A 21,678-nucleotide genomic window follows, 5' to 3' on the forward strand; every position below is an offset into this window, starting at 1 on the left:
ACCTAAACAGATAGAAACATACAGACACATTAAGTTTCACTAAGCGAACATTTATCTAGTGATTTAGTTGAGGATAAATCTTGTGGTGATGATGATTCTGTGCTCCTCTTGGACGCAGGCCTGAAGGTAGGTGGTGGGCTTATTAAATTGGATTTTTTTTTTCCGATGGTTTCTCCGACATTACCAACCTCAGTTTTTAATTGGATTGTGGAGTTTCACAAAAGTACTTTTTTTTTAAAGTAGTCCTTGGTTTTGACCAGCACACCAGGGCACTGACAAGGTTCCAACTCCTACAATGTTCGTACCTTGTGAGGCAGCCAATCATACTTCGTTTTAGCAAAACGGGCAGGCACTTCCAATTTCTAAGTGTCTTTTCATATGGTTTTGTGAAACAAACTGGATCAAGTTAACAATATTCGGCCAATACAAGTCTCTTAAATGAAAATGGAAAAAGTCAGCAACCTCATTTCAGCTCTTGTTGCTCTTTATTCATTTCAGATCCCATGTGCTGAGCTGCAGAGCCAACACCACAGAAAACATCAGTCCAAATACTTACAGACTGAGCTGTATAATTGTTGACACGCAGCAACCAACCCTCATGCACTTAAATTACTTTTAGTCAAGATTGGAAGTGTAAAGAGCAATTGGGACATTTTTGCCTCCTCTTTGTGAAAGTTAATAAGTCAGCATGCAAGTGAGGTCACAGTGTCCAAATCGGTCTTACTGAACTTATTGGAGTCTGCTGTGTCAGCGCACTTAGACGAATTAACAAGACAAAGGTTGTGCCCTGCCAAGGCCCTAATCTGTGCCCACTCTCTGCCCTCGGCTGTGTGTGCCGGTCCATGACTGCTAAACGGCTTGCTCACAAAGTATTTTCGCCCTTGGAGCATTGAGGGAGCTTTCCACAGATTTTCTCTTGCTCTCAGAGTGAAACAGTGCAGATGAAGATGTTGTAACTGGGCGGTTTAGCGCACCAAGACAACCAACAGTGAAAAACCCAAAGATAAACATAATTAATGGTTTGGATAGACTGAAATAACTGTCATGTCTGTAAAATGAGATATAGCATGTTAATTTGTGAGGTTTAGATGTACTGGTAGGTGGATTTTCTTGCCTTTGGATCGCGCCAGTCTAGCTGTTCCCCCCTCTTCACAGTCTTTATGCTAAGCTAAGCTAACAGGCAGCAGACAGTACCTCCGTATTAACCTTCATGTCACTATTAGGATAAATTAATATGCCGCAAATTACAGATACTTCCTCGAACATCCAATATTAAGAATTGGCAACTTGTTGAAGTCATACAACAAATATTTGGTAACATATCACCAGGAGAACCGCAAACAGTAGCTGCCGTTAGCTAGTTAGCTCAGTTTGCCGTGCAGCTAGCGGTCTGAAGTGGGATGCTAAACATTGAAAGACAACACATAGACGTCATAACTTCAAAACTGTTGTTCCTCCACATTCTTTTGCTAAGTTTAGTGAAGTCTTGAATGTTTTCATTCACAAAGTGGCACGGCAGGCTTTTTTTTTTTTGCATGATAAATGATAACTATTGTTTAATGAATTTTCTAAGTGATGTACTGCTTAATAGTTTCAGCACTGATCTTCATCTTGAATCCTGGCCAGGGACAAAAAAGTCACTACTGATGATGATAATCAGGGATGATGATGATTAATATAATTAAAATAATTGATGATTGAAAGCTCGACGAAGCTTAAAGTCTAGCACTAACTCATGTGCTTGTCTGTCCATAAAGCTGTGAGCTACTCGATGTGGTCAGAACGTCCCATGATTAGCAGCATAATTACAGGTTGATAACTGTGCATCTTGTTTTGCAGCAGCTGTTTTGAAAATAAAAAAAGAGGACAGCGTTCTGTGAGGAGTTCGTCCAAGTGATCACAGACACAACAAATGTTTTGGCAGTTGGATTTCTCTTTCTGCATCACTCTGCTGGGATTTTGCCCCGGCCAAGTTTCTCTCTGCCCGGTTTCTTTGTCTAGTTTCTGCTGCTTAAGCACGTTTACACTCCAGCAGACACGGCGGTGGCTGGTCGTTGTTCACGACGAGCACACAGACTCGGCTTTTTAATTCCTCCTGGCGTAATTTAATGCACTGCTTCAGACAGCAGGACCAGAACGACTAGCCGCACTGTCAGTCGGCCTGACGGAGGGAGATGTGTTCTTTTTTTCTCTTTTGCCTGGCTTCATCATTTTGCAGGATATGAGACAGCACTCATCTTTGGTTGTTAGTTAAAATGAGGAAGGGATGTCATAAAGCTCATAGCAGGTGGCAGCCAGCCAGAGTCCCAGCAGAGTGAAATGTAGAGGTGTGACACTGCCTCTCTCGCTGGAAAAGAAAGGGAAAAAAAAAGGAAAGTTTACAATGAAATCAGGCAGCTTTAAACTCACTGCCTCTTTTCTCGTAAACAGAGTGGGCCGAACCACATCAACCTTGACTTCAATACACATCAGGGGTATTAATTACATTCTGTGCGTGCCAGATATCTCGCTGCTGTTTCTCATCACAAATTGAAATCTCAACTATTTAAAAGGTACCGTGATGATTTTTTTTTTTTTGACCGCTGGCGGTGCTGGAGAGCAATTCTCTGATGTGTGGCTCCTCAAACAGATGTGATTCATATTTCTGCAGGCTGCGGTATGAAAATGTGTAGAGGTGGATGTCTGGCTTTAGAGGAAGTAAAGATTACATTTGAGGACATATGAGTCAGCAACAAAATGAAAAGTTCAGCCCAAAAAATGAAATGTCAGTCATCATCAACTCCCAGGTGAAAATTTCAGGAGCTTCGAGGCAAAAGAGCACCGCAGCATTCTCCTCAACACCTGAAGAAGATTGGGACTATATTACCTACTGTGGCTAAAAATCAATATGGTGTTGTTTCGGGGGTTTGACAGAGGGTGACGTGGGAAAATGGGGCTCGGGCCGACTGTGCAAAGTTCAGTTCGGTTACCACTAACATTACATATGATACCTTACAGTTATATTGTTCTGAATCACATTGTTTTCCTGTGGCTTGGTAGCAAATGTTCTATCGGGAGGGCTGGGATTGGTTGTTGCTGGGATCATCAGATATAGCCGGTGGCCATGGCAGTGCCCTGCTGCTGCTCATTCAAAATACAGAGTAACAACAACTCTGAGCAGCAGACGAAGCTGCAGGAGCTCCCTGTCTGAAAGCACCTTGAGGCTGAGGCTGTCAAACATGGCTGCATGCATGTTTTGCAGTTGCCGTCCCAGGTGCGGGTGGTGGAACTTTTAATACGCTACATCCAGTTCCCTCCCGGAGAAGAATAAAGACATTAATGCACTTAGGTTTTCATATGATCTCCTGCTCATAGTGTCCTAGAGTAAACAGCAACTACTCTTCCAGAAGTCCGAGCCCCCCGCCGTGCCATACCTCCGGGTCAGGTATTAAATAGACATCAGAGGAGGACCTGGCTCCAGACTAACATGGCTACATGTGTGCCTCTCTGCCTGCAGGGGAAACACTCAGTCCACTAACATCAGTCTTTACCGGACACATCAGAGCACAGAGCAGCTGGAGGCGCCGAGAAGGAGCAGAGACCCGAGCAAAGCCAACTAACTCCAGGGAAAAGGCATTAATCTTACTCTTATTTTTTGCATTACATTCTATTTTTCTTTTACCTATTTTATATTTATAATTTTTTGGGGGGGATGTTAAAGTAAGAGAAATGATCAGTACCTCACACATCAACCATTTCCTGCCCGCTGCTGTATGATAACATCAAGGTCCAGCTCAGTCTGCAGGATGTGGGAAGTTAACATCGCTGTAAAACATGGATACGTCCATATATGCATGTCATACGCCTACGTGTCTTACTGACTTGATGGTCAGTAGTTAGCAAATTTTGCACGTGTTTGTGTGGGTTTCCTCTAGATACTCTAGTTTACACCCAACATCAAAACATGCACAAAAAGGTTGATTCCCTTGACCAAAGGCTCTGGCTAAGATCTGGAGTTAGTTCCTGGGCTAACTCGTGCCCACTGGTTAAATGCAGAGCACCAGTTTCACTATGTTGCATAGTGTTTGGTATGCAATCAAATAAAGATTCTTCTTCACATCATGCCTACATTACATGTTTATGATTACTGTCAAATTGTGAGATGGAGGGGATGCTAGTTAAGTTAAAGGGGAGAAGACTGCCAAGCCACTGACCACTGTTTGAGACTGTGTTTCAACATTAGTGCGTGTGACATCAATGGATATTGTTAATGAGACATTCGGACAATTTACAGCCATGTTTATTTTGACATAAAAACCCAACAAGAGACAGGTCCAGCTGTGTTTGTGACACAAAAACATGGTCTTTTTCCTCACCCCTAACCCTAACCAAATTCGTTTTGATGTGTAAACCTACACAAACTGTACAACAATGGCGCACGTGTCGCTGTTACTCTGACCCAGTTATGTCGTTTTGGGAGATGCTGAGAATCTACCTATTGAGTCATTTATGTACGACTATGTGTTAAATGATCCATTTATGACTATATAAACATGAGCCCCATGATACTGACTCAATGATATCACTTCTGCTAACATTGCTGCTGAGGATAACTGGTGAACTGAAGCTTTATTCAGCTTCAGATCCTTTTTAACCTTTTTTTCAAGCTTGAAAATATATCTTAGACAGCCAGGTGCAGGTTGGTCGGCCAGAGTGAGCTTAAGACGGCAACCCTATTTTCTAAATTCAGTCTGAAGAAACACTCCCTGCCACAGATTTAACTGTGGAAGCAGTTGAATATGGTTGAATATTCGAAATAGGAGGTGTCAGAGGTGACAGTGAGACTCACAGTGTCTCTGATCCAGGCGGAGGTTAAGTGGGATGAACCTAAATCACTGCCTGCATTCATGTCCAACCATGTGATGGCATTTGTTACTGAGGTTTTAGTAATACGATTGGTTCGGCGTGTGGACATGTTTCTGTGTTAGTGTGTGTTTGCAGTAAACGGGTGTTTTGTTCTGGTTCCAGCAGCAGCTCCGGGACTCCAGCAGAGGCTCATGCACACTGGGGAAAAGTCATTTGATGGATTCCGAGCCCTCCCAGGAATAACAATGCCGTTTCCTCTCCTCACATCATTGAGCCTATTTTGGTTTTTTATTTAGAGATGAAAATAATGACATGCAGCAGAGTTATTTACTCAATATCTATCTTTAATAGCCTGTCCGCCTTGTCCTTCCATTACAATGAAAAATCGAGTGCTTGACCCGTGATTTTTTTGCGATTTTGTGCTGCACTGGCAGGAGCACAAACAAACAAATGGGCGTTTATTTCAGTTATATTGGCCACTTATCTGAACACAAAGATAACACAATGTGTGTCAATAGGCACACTGATTCCTCTGTCTTAATTACAGAATTCCATTAGGAGCCAGAATGATCCTCAACACAAGTCTTCAAAGAGCGGAATGCAAATGAATGCAGAGACTAAGGGAGAGGAAACGGTGTTATTATAGTGGAGAGGAACGAATGCTGAGATTATGAGAGCTTTACTCGTCCAGGCCTCAAACTGTGTCTGTGAGAAAGGCTTCTCTGACGACAAGACTCACAGTGTAGCGCCATGTCCTTGCATTCATTTCCATAGCTATCTGGAATACTTCACAGAGAGGGGGGTGAGCTCTCCTCTTAGCCAAACACAGGAGCTTCATGCTCCTGCATAATTCACTGTCGTGTGCAGTAATCCACAGGGAAGCCGGAGAGAAACCGCAGAGCTTTTACCGGTTAGAAAGGCTGGAAGCTTTGGGGTCATGTGTCACTAATGACTGAGAGAATGGACGCGGACCAACGATTCTCTGATTGGTGAAAACCAACTCTATAATTTACAATGCAAATTACATTAACTCATTACTTGAATTGAATGTGTATAAGTGTGTGAGATGACACATCCTCCAAGTAACATAAAACAAGAGTTACTCTTCCAAATCTAACACAAGATAGACTGTGACGATCCAACGAGGAATAAAGAAATCAGCTTGCATTCTTATATAAATGTGCATTGTTCCTGCTTAAACTGTGTAAATGCGACTTAGCAGGTATATAAAGCAAGTCTTTACATGGATTTATACTCATACGATGAGGGATTATGCCATAGCTGACGTGCATCTCCTCAAAGTCTTACTATACATTAGGGCTACAGAGACATCACCATGATTACAACATGAAGCACGTTCCATAATTTATCTTCACACTCGCCTAACATTTCAAGAAGAACACGGCGGACTATACAGAAATCAAATCCTAAAATGCAGACATCCACACGAGGTTCCCCTCAAAGTATAAATCCAGCCTAAACGTCGCTGTACTGCGCAGCTGTACTGACACAGTCCAGTGGTGCTATGAGCTGAGTGCTGTGTCAACATGTTAACATGCTCACACTGACAATGCTAACACAGCGACGCTCAACAGGTAGTGTCCGTATACAGTAGTCGAATCAGTGCGAATAAAGGCTGATGGGAAATTTGGCAACATTTTTGTGTTCCCAATTTCATGGGAATTTGAATGAATATTTATCATAATGTTTTAGTCTAGACCACTCACCAACAAACATTTAATATTTTCCATCCATAGAGCCATGCAGACAGATCATATATCCAATTATGCCCACATTTTGCCAGATTTATAGCCATTTGATGCACTTTGCACCTAAAGGTCATGTTTCTGTATAAGCCAAGAGCTGAGTAGATGTGCCACAACTGATTTTTAGTGTAATGTACTTACTTGAGTCTTTAAAACGAATAGAGAGAGCAGTTTTTTACGCTGTATCTTTTACACAGCAGAATTTTGCAGCAGCACCGCACAGCTGGATGCACAAACAAAGTGTTATCATCTGTTTCACCTCTTCCGTCATCAGCTCTTCTTCTCAGCGAGCCGTGGCGTCAAGTCAGAGTTTACACCAACTGGAGCGTCAGTAAGAAAATTCCTCTAAGTGTGTGTCGTTCCCACCTTCAGACAACCTCAAAAGTGAAACCAGCTGTGAGTAACATGTGCTATCACAAGCCGGGAGAGTGAAAAATGAAACACGCGATCCGCTTGTTTATATATTTGTGCTTTCTTAAAACACAGAAAGAGCGGCGGCTGTCTGACAGCTGACATGTAAATACTGCCTTATTTTGCCGATGCAAATGGTCCGTGGACTCTTGCTAAGACGGGTGATAAATCCCAACGCAGCTCCTTTTTTTTTAAAACAAACCATTTACAGCTTTTTAGCTGTCACATACATAGTCCTTCTGGAGATTTGTTAGCACGTATGCTATCAATCCAAGAGATCAAAAAAATGAAAATAAAAGTAGGGTGACAGTTTCTCCACTGGGTCTGTCATGTTGTAATTATGGACTGAATGCATTAAAGATGTATCCATGAGGCAGTTTTGCAAAATATCATAAATCCTGCACAGATCTCAGGAGAAAAAAATTGGATGTTTTTCCATTGGCAGCTTTGGAAAATCTGCTTCTTTTTTTTTTTTAAAATCGCGGAGCATATTTATCCATACTAGTGCGCTGACACAATGCTGCTCACACACAGTCAAACAAAGGAAGTAACATATCGAGCCTCCGCCGTCTGAGGAGGATCATTATTTCTTTTGGTTTGAACTCTATGTAAACTCCGTGACTCACGCTCCCTCGCGTTCACTCCAATTTTCCAGCTCTCTGTCTCTCACTTCCACACACAAACACACACACTCTCCATCACACATACGTGCTCACCACATCTGTAGTCACGTCCGTGTTGTGTGTGTGTGTGTTTGTGACCAGACAGCGCAGACTCCAGTGTTCGCAGAACGATACAAATCTGAGATTCCTCGCGTCTGGCTGTGTGGGTGATGAGCGTTCAGCTCGAACCGACCGCTCCTCTCCTCCCGTTCTTACAGTGTGTGCCCTTCTCTCTTCTTCCATGTGTTAGTCTGTCATTTCCTCTGCTTGGTCCCTGCAGGAGTCAGGCTGTCTGCTCCTTAAATAGGCTTGACCTCAGTGCAGACTCTGGGGCTGCTTCAGTCTTTAACTCTGCACATGCCTCCCCGTATACATTATAGTGCGGTGGTTTCTGTGGGGGTGGGTGATTCTCTCCGCCTGAAGCCACACTCGCTGAGGCAACGGGTTGAGTATCTTTTTATGCCTCCTGAATGTTAAATTTTTAATTTCAAATCATTTCTTCACCATACGCTGTCAAGCGCTCGCTCTAAATGCTCATGTTGTATTCAATCACGAGTTCAGAGACAATGGAGGTTCACGCTCAACAACAAATCCACTTCATAACATCGCTATCATTCCACCAGGGAAATTTTAATAATGCATAATGGATACAGAAGAATAACAGAAACACATAAATAATAATAAAAATGGTAATAGCATGAAAACAAACCCAAGCCCTGTCAGGGACTAGTCCTTGAATGCAAGCGCTAATTTCTCATCACAAGCGGTACTTCCCCAAGAGAAACTACACAGAGAGATCAGCATGTAAAGACATACGGACCAGCACATCTATAAGAAATCAGAGTGGCTCCGGTGTTGGGTGGTGATACTTTTTTTTTGAATGATAGCAATCATACCACTGTGCAGTGCATGTGTAATCAATGACATGTCAATCCGAATCAATTGCTGCTCATTCTTTTGCAAAGCACCCTGAAGAGCAGCCACTGTTGTGGCTTGGTGAGCCTGTGGCTTAAGAACCGGTCAGTACAGAGAGTGGACTGGTGGATGCCATCATGTCCTTGGCACGTACCTATCAGCTGTGCACTCGAGACGAAACCACTTGTGTAAAACCCGGTTGTTGGTGGTTTACAAAGATAGCATATGAAATCTTTCTAGGTGTGTACTTTTTTTTTTTTTGTGTAGACACGTTTTATATAGTAACATTTGAATGGTTGTTTACTAGAAATGAATTCAAATACAACCAGAAGTTGAAATTAAAAAGTTAATTAAATAAAAAAAAAAACAAACAACAAAACTTTCAACTTTTTGAAAACCTCAAAAACAAAAAGGAGGCACGGTGCAGGAGAGAAGGGCACACCAGGAGCACCGGTCCATGAGAACAATGCTTTCTTCTTCCTCTTCTTCTTGGCCAGTCACTTGATACCAGCTGATCACATCTGCTGCTCACATCTATCCAACAGCACAGCGACACACCTTGTTAGCCTATCATCTAGCTGCACACCCCTCCTCCATGTCCCCATCACTGCCCAACCTTCGCTGATTCACTGGTCTCAGCAGAGTCGTCAGCCACCACCATCACTCAAATCGACTCCATGGGGGGGATTTTTCTCCGTGCTGCTCAGGGCAGACGACCCTTCGATCACAAAATCTTCCCGTAGACTTAATTATCCCGTATCAGCTGCTGTAATAAACATGCTATGTTTATGCTATGCCTCAATTGCTATGCTAACATGCTGATACAGCTAAAAAGGTAACATTAAGATATGATATTGCACAAATACAACACTGCAATGTGTTGTGGTGATGGCACTTACACTGCTGAGGACATCAGCATTCAGACAGCGTCTGAGGGAGAAATGAAACAATCATAAAACAAATAGTCTGACCTTTATTCCAACTCAATAATAAACTATTTATGTTAGATTTTGAGCAAAACACAAGTTGCCATCAGCTATTTTTATATATATAATCACACACTGTGAAATTGTTTGTAAGTGCTTCAGACGTACTCACTTTTGAAGGATACCTGAGTCCTGAAATCAATACGGCGTCTCAAGAGGAAAAAACATCTCTAAATGAAGGAGTTCCAATAATAACACCACAACTCTGGGGAGACTGAGCTTATTAAATACAAGAAGATTCATTTTTTTTAAACGCCTGATTTATGATGCAGGGTTTGCCAGGAGATGGAAGTGGAGGTGGACTCAACGCCGGCTGCACTGCTGCGGCTGGCTACGTGCTCACTGCCACTCCTGCTGCTCAATATAATGCCCTTTCATCAGTAATCTTGCCTGCCAAACAGTCCGCTCATGAGCTTCAGGATGACCTTATAGAGAGAATAATCAGGTTTACGGCTCATATCCTGCTCCTGTTGCTGGCAATGTACAGCGTTGATCATAGATCTCTCATTCTGATCTCCTGCCACAGAGAACAGCCAGAGGAAGGGTATCTGCAGGCAGTGCAGCAGCTTCTTATTAGTGTTATTTACTTTGAAAGGTAGAGCTCTGTGGCGGCCGTAATAAGATCATACTTTTGGGTCATTTTTGTCGGCTTTATTGCCAAGGCGCGTCTTAACGTGGTTACATGAGACTGCAGAAAATGGACTCCAAATGGTCTCAGCATGGAGTAATAACTAAATAAAAAAACAAAAACAAAAATAAATAACTTTCCAGTGGCCAAATCAATGTATCAATGAGACACAAACGCTCCTTGTGTTCCATTATGGTCACGCGCCCTGGTGTGAGTGCTTTCTAACAGCATGTTCTATCGAGTGTGCATCGAGTAAAAGCCCGATAGCTTATTTTCTGGTTTCACATATCACTTTAACCCAAACAAAATCAGGGAAGAGCTATGTATATAGAAAAGCCCCATCACCTCATCACATCTGCAGCGAACAGAGCCATTACATCATGATGAAAATCTTCTTTTTAGCTTTAATCGCTCTCTTAGCCCGCTGTTTTCATGGCACGTTGCTATTAAACTGTAGTAGCCAACAACATGAACCTCTTCAGGTCCCACCTGTTCAAAAATGTGTCACTACCACAGTTAAACCTCGGATTATTTTCAATGCCAACGGGGGAGCTCGGCTTCAGCTCATTCACATGTGATGGAGCGTAAGTGCGCGTAGGAAAAAAAAAAAAAGAGTGTTTACTTCATGAATTTTAAATGCTGCTGAAATGACTGGACATAAGCTCGGCAAAGACAGATCCTGTTAGGCAGCCTCCAGTGAGGTGAATCAGAAAGTTAGCTCATGAGTTACATCTGCTCCATAAGCTTATCACCGCTGGTAGGGATTGCCATAGAATTATATGCAAGACGCAGTGTTTACTTCGGCTGTGCCCCATTGATAAGGCAGAGGGGTGAGAGCGGCGGGGAGAAAAACTAAAAGCTCCAGAGAGACCAATAGTTTGTGGAGCGGGGCGGGAAAAAAGAAAAAGAGAAAAAAAAGAAAAAAGGCCTGCAGCTCAGGACCACACCATTACAAACGACACGGAGCAAAGCTGCGGACCGAGACCCCGAAGGGCAAGGAGGAGCTGAGCGATGACACTATATAATAATGAGTTTTAATGAAATATGTATGTGTCAAATAGGAAGGCCGTAATATAAAGCTAACCCAAGTTTCTGAGGATAATTGGGTCCTGGATATGAGAGCAAAATACCCTCAGAACAAAAAAAAAAAAAAGGAGCTTTTGATTTCCAGTGTCGGACGAAGTATTGAGATAATTTACTTAAGCGACAAGCTCTGATTCATGCATTGACACACACACACACACACACACACACACACACACACACACACTTTCTCTCCGTCTGCCTCTACGGCAAATTTCAGCTTCATAGATAGAAAGTTGTGGGTGCTATAGACCGAATCGCTGTTAGTTCTCAGTGAACAACAATCACTTCTGCATGAGCTCTGCCGGTGTTTCTGTGTTTTGGGTGTGCTGGAGGCGTGGCTGAGGGCGGTGACTGAGCAATAACGACATCACAACCTTACGGACGTCCTGACTAGAGGTGTACGAATCGTGACTCATCCGGGGCTTTAAAATAACCGCGAGTTGCGAATCTCTAGTATCATTAACTCGAATCACTTGATTGACAGTCCTACTACAATCAAATCTAAAATGATAAACCGCTTCACACAGAGCCGTATACATAGCAAGCTTGCAGCCCACTAGCTCATGAGCCTTCGATGCCGGAAACGCCCGTAGCTTGCGAGCCTGCGCCGTAAACACAGCAGCAGACTCGGAGCTCAGGACTCGGGTCAGAGCAGGGAAGTGCAAACAGCCGACTACATTTTGAATCAGTAGCAGGCGAGCGAGTGAAGTCTCTGGGTTAGACTTCCTCCAGTCAAAAGTATTTCTTGGTCCATCATCATTTATTAACTCTACTTTCATCGAAGGGAAACACTGCAGAAAACTCTGCTGTCACAGTAATTCCAGTAACATGGCAGACTCCAAAATAGCAGATCCAAAATAGTGAGTGCGTGTCTGCAGTGAGTGAATCCACAGAACTTCCTGTTACGTTAGTGGTTAAGAGACAATGGGCTAGGACTGAGTTTCAAAAAAAAAAACCATCATTGTGAAACATTCTGTGTATTATGTGTGCAGTTGTCATAATGGACCAATTGTCCGGCGTCTGAATCCGGCTCTACGCGCGCTCGCCATCTACTCCGACCGCATGCCTACAAGGGCTGTGCGGTACCAAAACGTAATAAAGACGAACCGCTGAGCAGAAATCCTGGTGACCGTTATTAATTATCTGATTTTTAATTTTTTTTTTAGCCATTTTAGTGAAGCAGAGTGGGGTGATAATTTGTCACTCACAGCGCCTACATTTGAGACTTCTCAATAGATGACGCTGTGTGGAAATAATTACAGTTCTCAAAAGCCGTTTTATATTCAGTCTTCGGTGGTTAATTACATTTCCGAGGTGTTGCTTACTACCTGGGGTGACGGGTGTTCAGCGGAAACTCTGCTTTCCCCCTGAACACAGACAAAGCTTCGAGATGGAACGTGGGTCCTGGAAGGTGGCATTAGCGACCCCGCTGAAACGAAATGGTGTCAGCCTCTGTCTTACCACATGACTGAATTTAATTTGTTTGATCCCCACGTCCTCAAACCAGTGGAGCAATCAAAAGGTGCTGCTGATGAAGCTCAAGGGCGTCCAAGAGGGCTGTTATGAACTGCGAGCGCCTATAATGAGACTGAGGGATTTTTGTTTGCCGGGGAAAAACAATAGTGTTCAAATGAGTGGTTTGCACATCAGCCAGATGACAATAAGGATAATGAACTGGAACTAAAAAAGAAACAGAACTGGGAGAGGAAATTGGGAAGAATGTAATCTCTAATTACAGCGAGTTTGTTTCTTTCGTGCGTTGTTCTAAAATATAAGTTTGTTGTTTCTTCGATGCTTGAGGAGGTTGGACTGTAATTGGCAAGAAAGCTGAAATCTATAACTACACAAGAACTAAACACAAAGTAAACAGAGGTTTTTGTCTAAAAATGCAATTTATTCTTATACAGAATATGCAGTGGCACTTGCAGACCTTTGACTGTGACAGAGCTCTCACTTCCCTCTAAAGAAACAGACTCAATAATAAACACATTGTGCTTTTGCGTCTCCACGCAGAGAAATGCCAAATAAGCTGAGGATCCAACATATTCTATGGCGATGAGGAAAATGCTGCCAAAAGAGAGACTGTTGTGTGTTTTTTTTGTTAATATTAAATCCATTAACGTGATTGTTGGAGCTCGACCGCACAGGAAACATTTGAGGAGCGCATCGCTGCTTTTTATTTTGAGAAACCTGCTCAGCCAGAAACTCTGGCAGCGTCCTTTTTTTTTTTTTTTTTTTTTTTTTTACTGTCACCAAGCAACAGTGGCATCAGCGGCTGTCAGTCATTTAGTCACCGTAACGGATGACATTAGCTGTCCAAATGTCCTTTAACAGCTAACTAAAAAAAACAAAAAAAAAGAAGGAAAACTAACTCCCAACACTTGAAGCCTGGAGCTGATTTTGACAGCTGATTAAACGAGCCGTGCAGAACGAGGCCCGCCTCTGTTTTCATCTGGCAGCAGAGAAAAAGACAAGGTTGACGCCTGGACACAAAAACATGCGTACACGTTTTTCCCTCACATACTTTAAAATGATATGCATAAAAAGTGGAACGTGTGAGGAGAATGTGTGCATCTCATGCATATTCAGGCCAGACGTATGCACAGCTCTGCAGAGTGACCCAAGAACGGAACGTTACGTACGGAGAAAGGTGTTTCTTTTGTTTTTTGCAGATTAAGCATCATTTTGAAAAATCAATCAAATGCTCGTTTAAAAACTTGATTTTCAATGAAACGCTTTGCTGTTTTCATTCTGTGCTTTACATTGGAATGATTGTTTTGTTTACCTGTGTTGACATCATTTTCATCCCATTCCTTATTGAGAAGGGCTCTGTAACGAATCAATATTTGATTATCTTCCTGATGTTTGATAATGATGATTGAGATGGCGGTTTTGCGCCCACGTGAGATGAATTCAAAAGGATCCAGCGCCACTGTACAAAGAGCCACATCAGTGCGCAATCGCAGCTTTTCTGCCGTCGTTGGAGAAACTGTGGCTGTTGGCAAAACTGCACGTCTTGTTTTTCCTCCTCGTTTCATTGACAGGTCTAATGAATACCGAAGCAGGTTGAGGTATTGATATGCAAACAAGTGATTAAAGGAATTGCTACATCCATTTTATGGCCAATTATGGGAAGGAAAGTAAAGGCCTGCGTATGCACCATTCTCAGCCATGACTGAGAATTATGAAACAAGACACTGCAGGCTGTACATGTGGCTATATGATGTCATCATGACCACCCATGACTTAACATTCTCTTATTATGTACAATAAAATAAATCGTAGACTCCTGGGGTCTGTCCTGATTGATTAATGTTACAAAAATAATGTGTCTGAGTGTTTCTGTCGTGCGTTGAATGCGTCTGCAGCAGTGAACAAATCGCTCCAAACTTTTGGAACACTTCTGTATTGATTTTCACAGAGATGATGTGCTTCGTGATTGCAGCTTGTTAGACTGTGATAATATAAATTGAAGTTTTTGTGCTTCATAAATAATCATAATTGTGTTCCCATCCTTAATTACTGTATGGATTTTATTTCATTGTTTTCTTTTCTAAGAAAATGAGCGCAGATGGTAGAAGCTGCATCTTCGTCATGCTTTGATGGAGATCTGTTTTAGCCATGAACACAGCAGATAGACAGGATTATTAAAAGGTACGGTATTAAAAGAAGACTCCTGTAAACACAGCACTGTAATAATAGCCAAGATGTTCACATCACTCGCATGTAAACAGATGCAGGTTTAACAACAGTGTAAACATTAAGCGACAGCGCTGCGCAGGAGGAAAAGCTTTATCTTCACTTCCCTGGAAGAATCGGTTTTGTTGCCTGGGTGCACAGCTTTTCTCAGCTTCCATCACAATAACAATTTACGAACAATAAAAGTGCATTGTGTGTAAAGACGGCACAGTGTGAGATGGTGCACAGACAGAGTTTTGAGAGAAGGGGTGTGTTGGAAGTTTCCTAACTAGTTTCATAAAGTACACGGCGATCGCTGCAAATTGCGTCGAAGAGGGAACGTCGGATTTCAACAGAACAAATGTCGTCTGGGATCCACCCACAGATACGCAACCGCTGCACTTTCTCTCTGCAGGTACGAATCCACCAACTCCATGAACTTTGAAACAGTTCATGAACAATGTTACCACCCCTGACCCCTCACAGGAGCTGCAGAGGGCCCTCCGTAGGCATTAGGTGGCGCTGGGACACCCACCTCACACGTCCTTAGGAGGTAATAATTAATGTCGCTCTGCCTGCTGCTCTCATCCTCACCCACACAATCAGACTGCCCTGGTTACATAACTGCTGAGATAACTGTTGCACTCGTTGAAAAAGCCTCAACAGGGAGAATTTACTAAATCATATTTTAATATGCACAGTGCGCAACAGATGCCTCTACTTATAACAGTGGAGTTACTAGTTAACTGTAATGTGTAACGAACCTACATTAAGATTTACATGAGCAGCTGAACTTCTTTTGTATTATTTTATTGAATTGTGCGGTTAATTAATCTCAAATGTTTCCCACAGAGGTAAAGGTGCGTTTCATTTAGTCGCCTGTTGCAGTAACTTCAGGGAGAGAATCAGAAAGTGAGGAAGAATTAAGGGAAGGTCACTAGATGTATAAAAAAAAACTTGTGTCATCAACACATTATGTTTTTTTTTTTGTGAAAATTTATGCCAGGGGCACGTCAGATGGATTTTCATTAGCAGTGGTGGTTGTTTAACAATGAAGACAACAACTCCCATGATGCCGCTCTACTTCTGCCTTTTGTTTTGTTTGGAAGGAGACACTCCTCGCAGCAGAAATGTCATATCGTCCATTTGAATAGATGCTGAACAGACTCTTTTATCGATTAGCAGTTGCTGTTGTTTCTGTGTTATGTCTAGGAGCAAATCCTCTGAGTTTGGTGTTGTTACACTTAATTTCTCGGTACTGAGAGCTTCATCAGGATATCTATGATGATTATTAATGTCAATAAGCTTAATTGCTAGTGAAGTGGACAGTGTGTGGGAGTCGTTTTCCTGATTATGTCGGCCTTCAGTCTTCTTCTACTCAACTCAACGTCGACCTTTAAGGTGTGCAAAAGCTGCAAGTAATGGGTTAAATTCTGCAAAACCCTGAATTTACATTTAGTGATGCTACAGCATAGTGCATTGGCAATATCTGTCATAATGCTGTTGGCAGAGTTTAGAGTTAAAATGCCTGTCATCTTCCAAAAAACAAGACAGTGGATGTAAAGATGGAGATTTAATTCCACAGTGAACCAGACAAGTGTGACTCATCAAGCCTGGCTGAGGTCAATGTTTGGATTAAAATCTATGGAACGAAAGGGAAAACCAATGGTTCGCTCACTTGCATAGACGTCTCACATCATGCAGATTTCATTTGTGATTGAACTAAGTATCATGTTGCTCTCATTGACTAATACTGAATACAGAATAGCAGGTAGCAGTAAGTAAAGCAATCTCGCCGTCCTCCTTTAAAGAAAGAGCAGCAGTGACTAAACAAATGCCACTAAAATGTCACAAATTGTGAATGAGACATGGTGTCACAGTGAGAGGCAACAGGGGCGGACACCCAGATGTAAACAAAGAAGACAGGCTGATACAGTTCAGGGATTTATTCTGTGGAGGCTTCTGGAATAATGAGGCAGGCAGGGATCGTAACCAGAAGCCCAAACAGGCAAACAATCCGAAAGGTGCAGGCAGGAACTCCAAGGTCAGGCAGTGGTTCACACTGGCAGGTAGCACGTTTCCAGGTCTCAGGAAACAGATAACAGAATACATAGGCTGGAATGCAAAGACGAGACTGAGTAACCTTGACAATCTGGCAGAATACGTGAGGAAGTGAACCAGTATATGTACTGCCGGGCTGATGAGGGAACATGGGATGCAGGCGAGCGGGTGGTGTGCTGGGGGGGAAGGTCAGGCGACTGAGGCTGGAGGGAAGGGGGGTGTGCAGGGCAGGAGGGAGAAGGGTGACTGAGGCCAGTCATTATAGTTAGTTTTTATTTTAATTTAGTGTAGTTTTATGATCTTTTTTTTTCTTTTATGATAGTGTACTTGTTGACCAAAGTCTCTTTACACCTCGTTTGAGTTTTAGTTTACTCTTAGATAATCATACGAACCCTAACTGGGAAGAGAGAAAAGTTTAGAGGGCATGGAGGAGGATGGCAGTGAACGGGTCTGAGGTATTCAACATGAAACAGTGGCAAAAAATTTGCTTACTTTTATATTTGGATGTGGAGGGAATAAGTTACAGTCGAAAAGGCTGCCAAGGGAGAATTTCAGGACAATTTCCAGCCGTGCATGATCTTTTGTTCCTAAACCTAACCGGTTTTCAAACATGAATGTGAACCTAAACAAACGTTAAAGGGATATTCCGGCGTAAGTTTAATCGATGGTCTAACACACCGTGACACAGAATGAGACCCCCCCTCAAGAGGTCAAGTTTTCTGACCACTAGCTTACGTAGTTTTGAACTTTGATGATTGCATTTCCATTAAGTAATAATCATGCATTTTCATCCATGAGCTGTGGAACTCTACTGCACTTAGTAATCGACTCGCAGGGCTTCCCCAAAACGAGCATGGATTAAACTTACGTCGGAATATCCCTTTAAGCTGCAACATACAGAATGTAATGTAATGATTCGACGAAGGTTTGCATAAATGCACACTGTGCCCTGGTGATTTGGTTGACCATTCATGTGACTGGACCGTGACTTTGGTTGACGGATGAGATTTGAAATGGATTTTTTTGGGGAGGTCGGCCCCAAAAATCTAATAACTCGTTGACCCTGAGCTGTTTGTGTGACAGAGGAAGGAAACCATTAGCCACCAAACAAATGTCAAGACTATTATTCTCCTGTGAACACGCTCTAAGAGTCAATCCGACAAGTGCTTACTCTGTCCTTTCTTTGCAGTCAAATCTCAAATATGAACACTTCACCATTTATTTTTCTCGAGGTGATTCATCACCTAGAATGAACTTTCAGTACAGTTTCAGTAAAACCTCACTCTGATGAGCTTGATTTTTCAGCGTGGTGACAAAAATACAAAGTTGGAGCTGCCGATGTCTTTGTTACAGTTTGTGTTGACAGGATCCCCGGGCTACGGCAAAGCAGAGCCGAGGAAGAAGGTCATGTCTGTCTGTTCTGCTCTCCCTCCTGAACTGAGCCTCTCCCGGGAAGAGCAAGTCTCTCTAGTTTTTTTTCGAGATGTGTCAGTATGGGGTCTGTGTGAGGGGAAAATGGATTTCCTTCATGTGCTCAGCGAATATTTGCATCAAAGGAAGCTTATACCGCTACTGGGGGGGAAGGGGGGGGCGCGCAGTGATGTCTGTTAATGCTGCCACTAAGGCAATCACCCATGACAAATTCTCCACAGACAGAGGAAGTCACAGATGCTGGGAAACTTTCAGGCTGATTCTGGGAACTTGTCAACCCGAACTGTCATCAGTGCTGACAAGGTCCATGCCACACAGACACTGTGTCTACACCAGCTGGTACCGAATCGTCACTGCCAAGCCAAACTATTCCTGTAATTTCTGCACATATTTCATACGAATCGCTTCCCGCCAGCCCTTGATTGCAGTTTGATGTCAGGGTGAGAGATCCACGTTACATATTTTAGCTTGATGTCTGACTATCCTGAAAGTGTTACATAATGTACACTGCAGCCAGGAAGTATTAGGACACTGGTTATTCTTTATGTCGTTTGGCTGTGCTCCACTTTGAAATTAAACGATGACAATGAGGGTAAAGTAAAGCCGACTGTAAGCTTTAAGGGGTTTGAAGGCTTCACATCCCTGCCTCCTAGAAATTACATTTACATAAAGCTAACGCGCGAAAAGCAAATATGTTTAGCAGTAACTGGATTCCATTTTGTATTTACATAATGAGGAAATGTTGTTTAAGCTGCTGTAAGCGTTATTTTCTCATTAAAATAAGTGTTAAATAGCTCTTTATTCCAACAGTAATCACAGTTACAGAGTGTTTGGTCAGTTTGTCACGGCTCTGCTCCTCCTGCAGTGGAAGAGAAGAGACGTTCTCTGCAATCACTGCTCACTTTACAGCAGGATCTTGCCGTTTAATGGCAACTTAAACACGGTGAGCAAAGAAATAGTTTGAAGAGAAAGAAAGAGGCAAAGAGATAAAGAAAGGAGTCGTGCAAGTGTGGTGACGAAGAGAGGAGGGAGGGGACTGCTACCTGCAAACCGGACAGGAAGTCAGCTAAGACGAAGACAGATTAAATCTCTCTTTATTCTATATAAAGGTTTTGTTTGTTTGTCCCTGTTCACAATCAGCTATAAAACTGTGGGTGCATTTTTTTAAGCATCACAACTTAGAGTGATTCTTTTCGTTTATGGAGTTTGATCCGTTTGGTCTGATACCATTATGGAAATTGTAAAAGAGCTGTGTGATTAAATGACTTTCTACCTCCAGGTCAAGTTAGCAGGGGGCTAAATGGGTAGTTGGAAGTCTTGAGTGCACATGTTCTGCGGGCAGCACCTTGCGGATGTGATGAGAAAAATCTGGGTAAATCTAAACCCCGGGAAGCTGAACTTTTTTGGGCTCATGCACCACCGAGCAGCTTTCATAGGACTAAACAGGCCTCGGCCTCTGATGCTGCATCCAATTCTCACTATATGTCCATGAGATGCAAAGGGGAGTGATGAAGAGCTGTCTGTGTCTGATGACGTTCCATCCATCTCCATTCCTAAAGGACAATATGTGACAGGATTCAAAATCCTCAGCAGAGCCTGAGCACTAATGAATCTTGTACAGAAAGTCACCTCCAGTTTGAATGGTCATTTACAATCCTAGAATTTAAATGAATTGCAAATGATGTTCAGACTTCTCCAAAAAAAGATGTTGTAAAACAAAAGAAAAGTAAGTATTTGACATTTAATATTTGGCTTCATTTGTTAAATCGGCGTTCCTGAATTGTAGCCTGACTGACGATCAAATATTTGCCATTATTTGATTGGCAAATTTGCAGAATAAGTCCCTGTTTCCATTAAAGAATTTAAGCAGATGTCATGTTTCTTTTTTTTTACTGCAGAAGTTTATACAATAATGGTGGATGTACGGTACCTGCTGTGCTGTATATGGCTTTAATGCAGTATGGAACTGGGGCATTGCACGAGTGTTGACAGAACTGACAGTCGATGATTTGGATACGTATTATGATGCCTGTACGTTCATGTTTCCCTGTTTAATGACCTTCTCTCCCCTAGAACTTCCCTTCTGCGTATAAAAAAAATACAATTCCTACACTGTTCATCTTATTTGGACGTACGGACACAATACCCATCAAACTGAAGTGGAGAGTCATCGCTTTTATCTCATGGAAGCTGTTTAATTGTAAATGCAAAGTGTTGGATTACAGAGCCAAAAAATAAAATATCTGTCACTGTCCTAATTCTTTCCGACGACACTATAGAATGACGATAAAAAGGAGAATGCGTGTGTGTTATACGGACGCCCCGGCACATCTTTCCTCTGGGAAATTTGCATTTAGACTGTAGGCTGTGTGGTGCAGCTCACATTCGCCGCCCTGCAAGAGCAATGCAGCAAGCCGACTGTAAACGATGTCAGCAGCAGATTAATGACAACCATCAGGATGAACTAATTAGCAGCACCACAGTAAAGCAACCTACCGATGCTATTGACTACCCCCCCCTCTCTTTTCCTCTGCGGGTGAGGAGAGAGGGGGGGTTGGAGTCTGTCCGGGTCTGATTAACGAACAGGAGAAAATATTGAAGCCTTATCTCTCCTTTCTCTGAGAGAAGTCATCACGGAAAATGATAACAGCCTCCGTGTGAGGAATCCCAAGTAGGAATGGCCTCAAAAAGTGGTACACAAACAAACAGCGGAAAATTGAGAAAAATATTTACCAAAAATGTCGGGTTGGCGAGGGCAGGAAAGCTGCTGAAAGCACAGCTGCAGAAGGAAAACTGACACATAATAACATGTATTTCTGCGATGACGGACACATTCACTAGCGTGAGTAATCGTGTGTCCTTGAAAATGCATCATTGATGATTTGAGGAAAAACAGGCCGCACCAAATATCGAAAATGTTGTTCAGCATCTTCTTTTCTAGACAATTTTGGTAATTAATAATGATAATAACTTTATTTATATAGCAATTGAGATCAAAGTTAAAAGTGCTTCACAAAAAAGCAAAGTACACAGTTCAAGAAATAAAACATAAAACATACACAGAAAATAATTTAAATACAAAAACCAGCAGGCACTGAAACTGAGTTTGCGTGCCTGCGGCAGGAGGTTCACAGCCGAGGGGCAAAAGCCCCGTCACCTTTAATGACTAGCTGAGACTTTGAGGCCATTAGCAGCACCCTGCCAGAGGA

At 42.5% G+C, this 21,678-nt stretch overlaps 1 long non-coding RNA gene across 2 annotated transcripts; it reads right to left on the reverse strand.

Moving 5' to 3' along the window:
• Positions 1-8,284: 8,284 nt before the first annotated feature.
• On the reverse strand, positions 8,285-14,547 carry LOC119023147. 2 transcript variants are annotated; one of them, XR_005076181.1, is made up of 3 exons: positions 9,698-11,245; positions 9,499-9,529; positions 8,285-9,365 (listed from the first exon to the last, which is right to left on the reverse strand). It is a non-coding gene; the product is annotated as an uncharacterized LOC119023147 (long non-coding RNA). The 2 variants fall into 2 exon arrangements; XR_005076182.1 differs by lacking the exon at positions 9,698-11,245 and adding an exon at positions 14,085-14,547 and having other exon boundaries at positions 8,285-9,529.
• Between the last annotated feature and the right edge of the window lie 7,131 nt (positions 14,548-21,678).

Source organism: Acanthopagrus latus, chromosome 1 (assembly GCF_904848185.1).
Source record: "Acanthopagrus latus isolate v.2019 chromosome 1, fAcaLat1.1, whole genome shotgun sequence".
NCBI classification, from domain to species: domain Eukaryota; kingdom Metazoa; phylum Chordata; class Actinopteri; order Spariformes; family Sparidae; genus Acanthopagrus; species Acanthopagrus latus.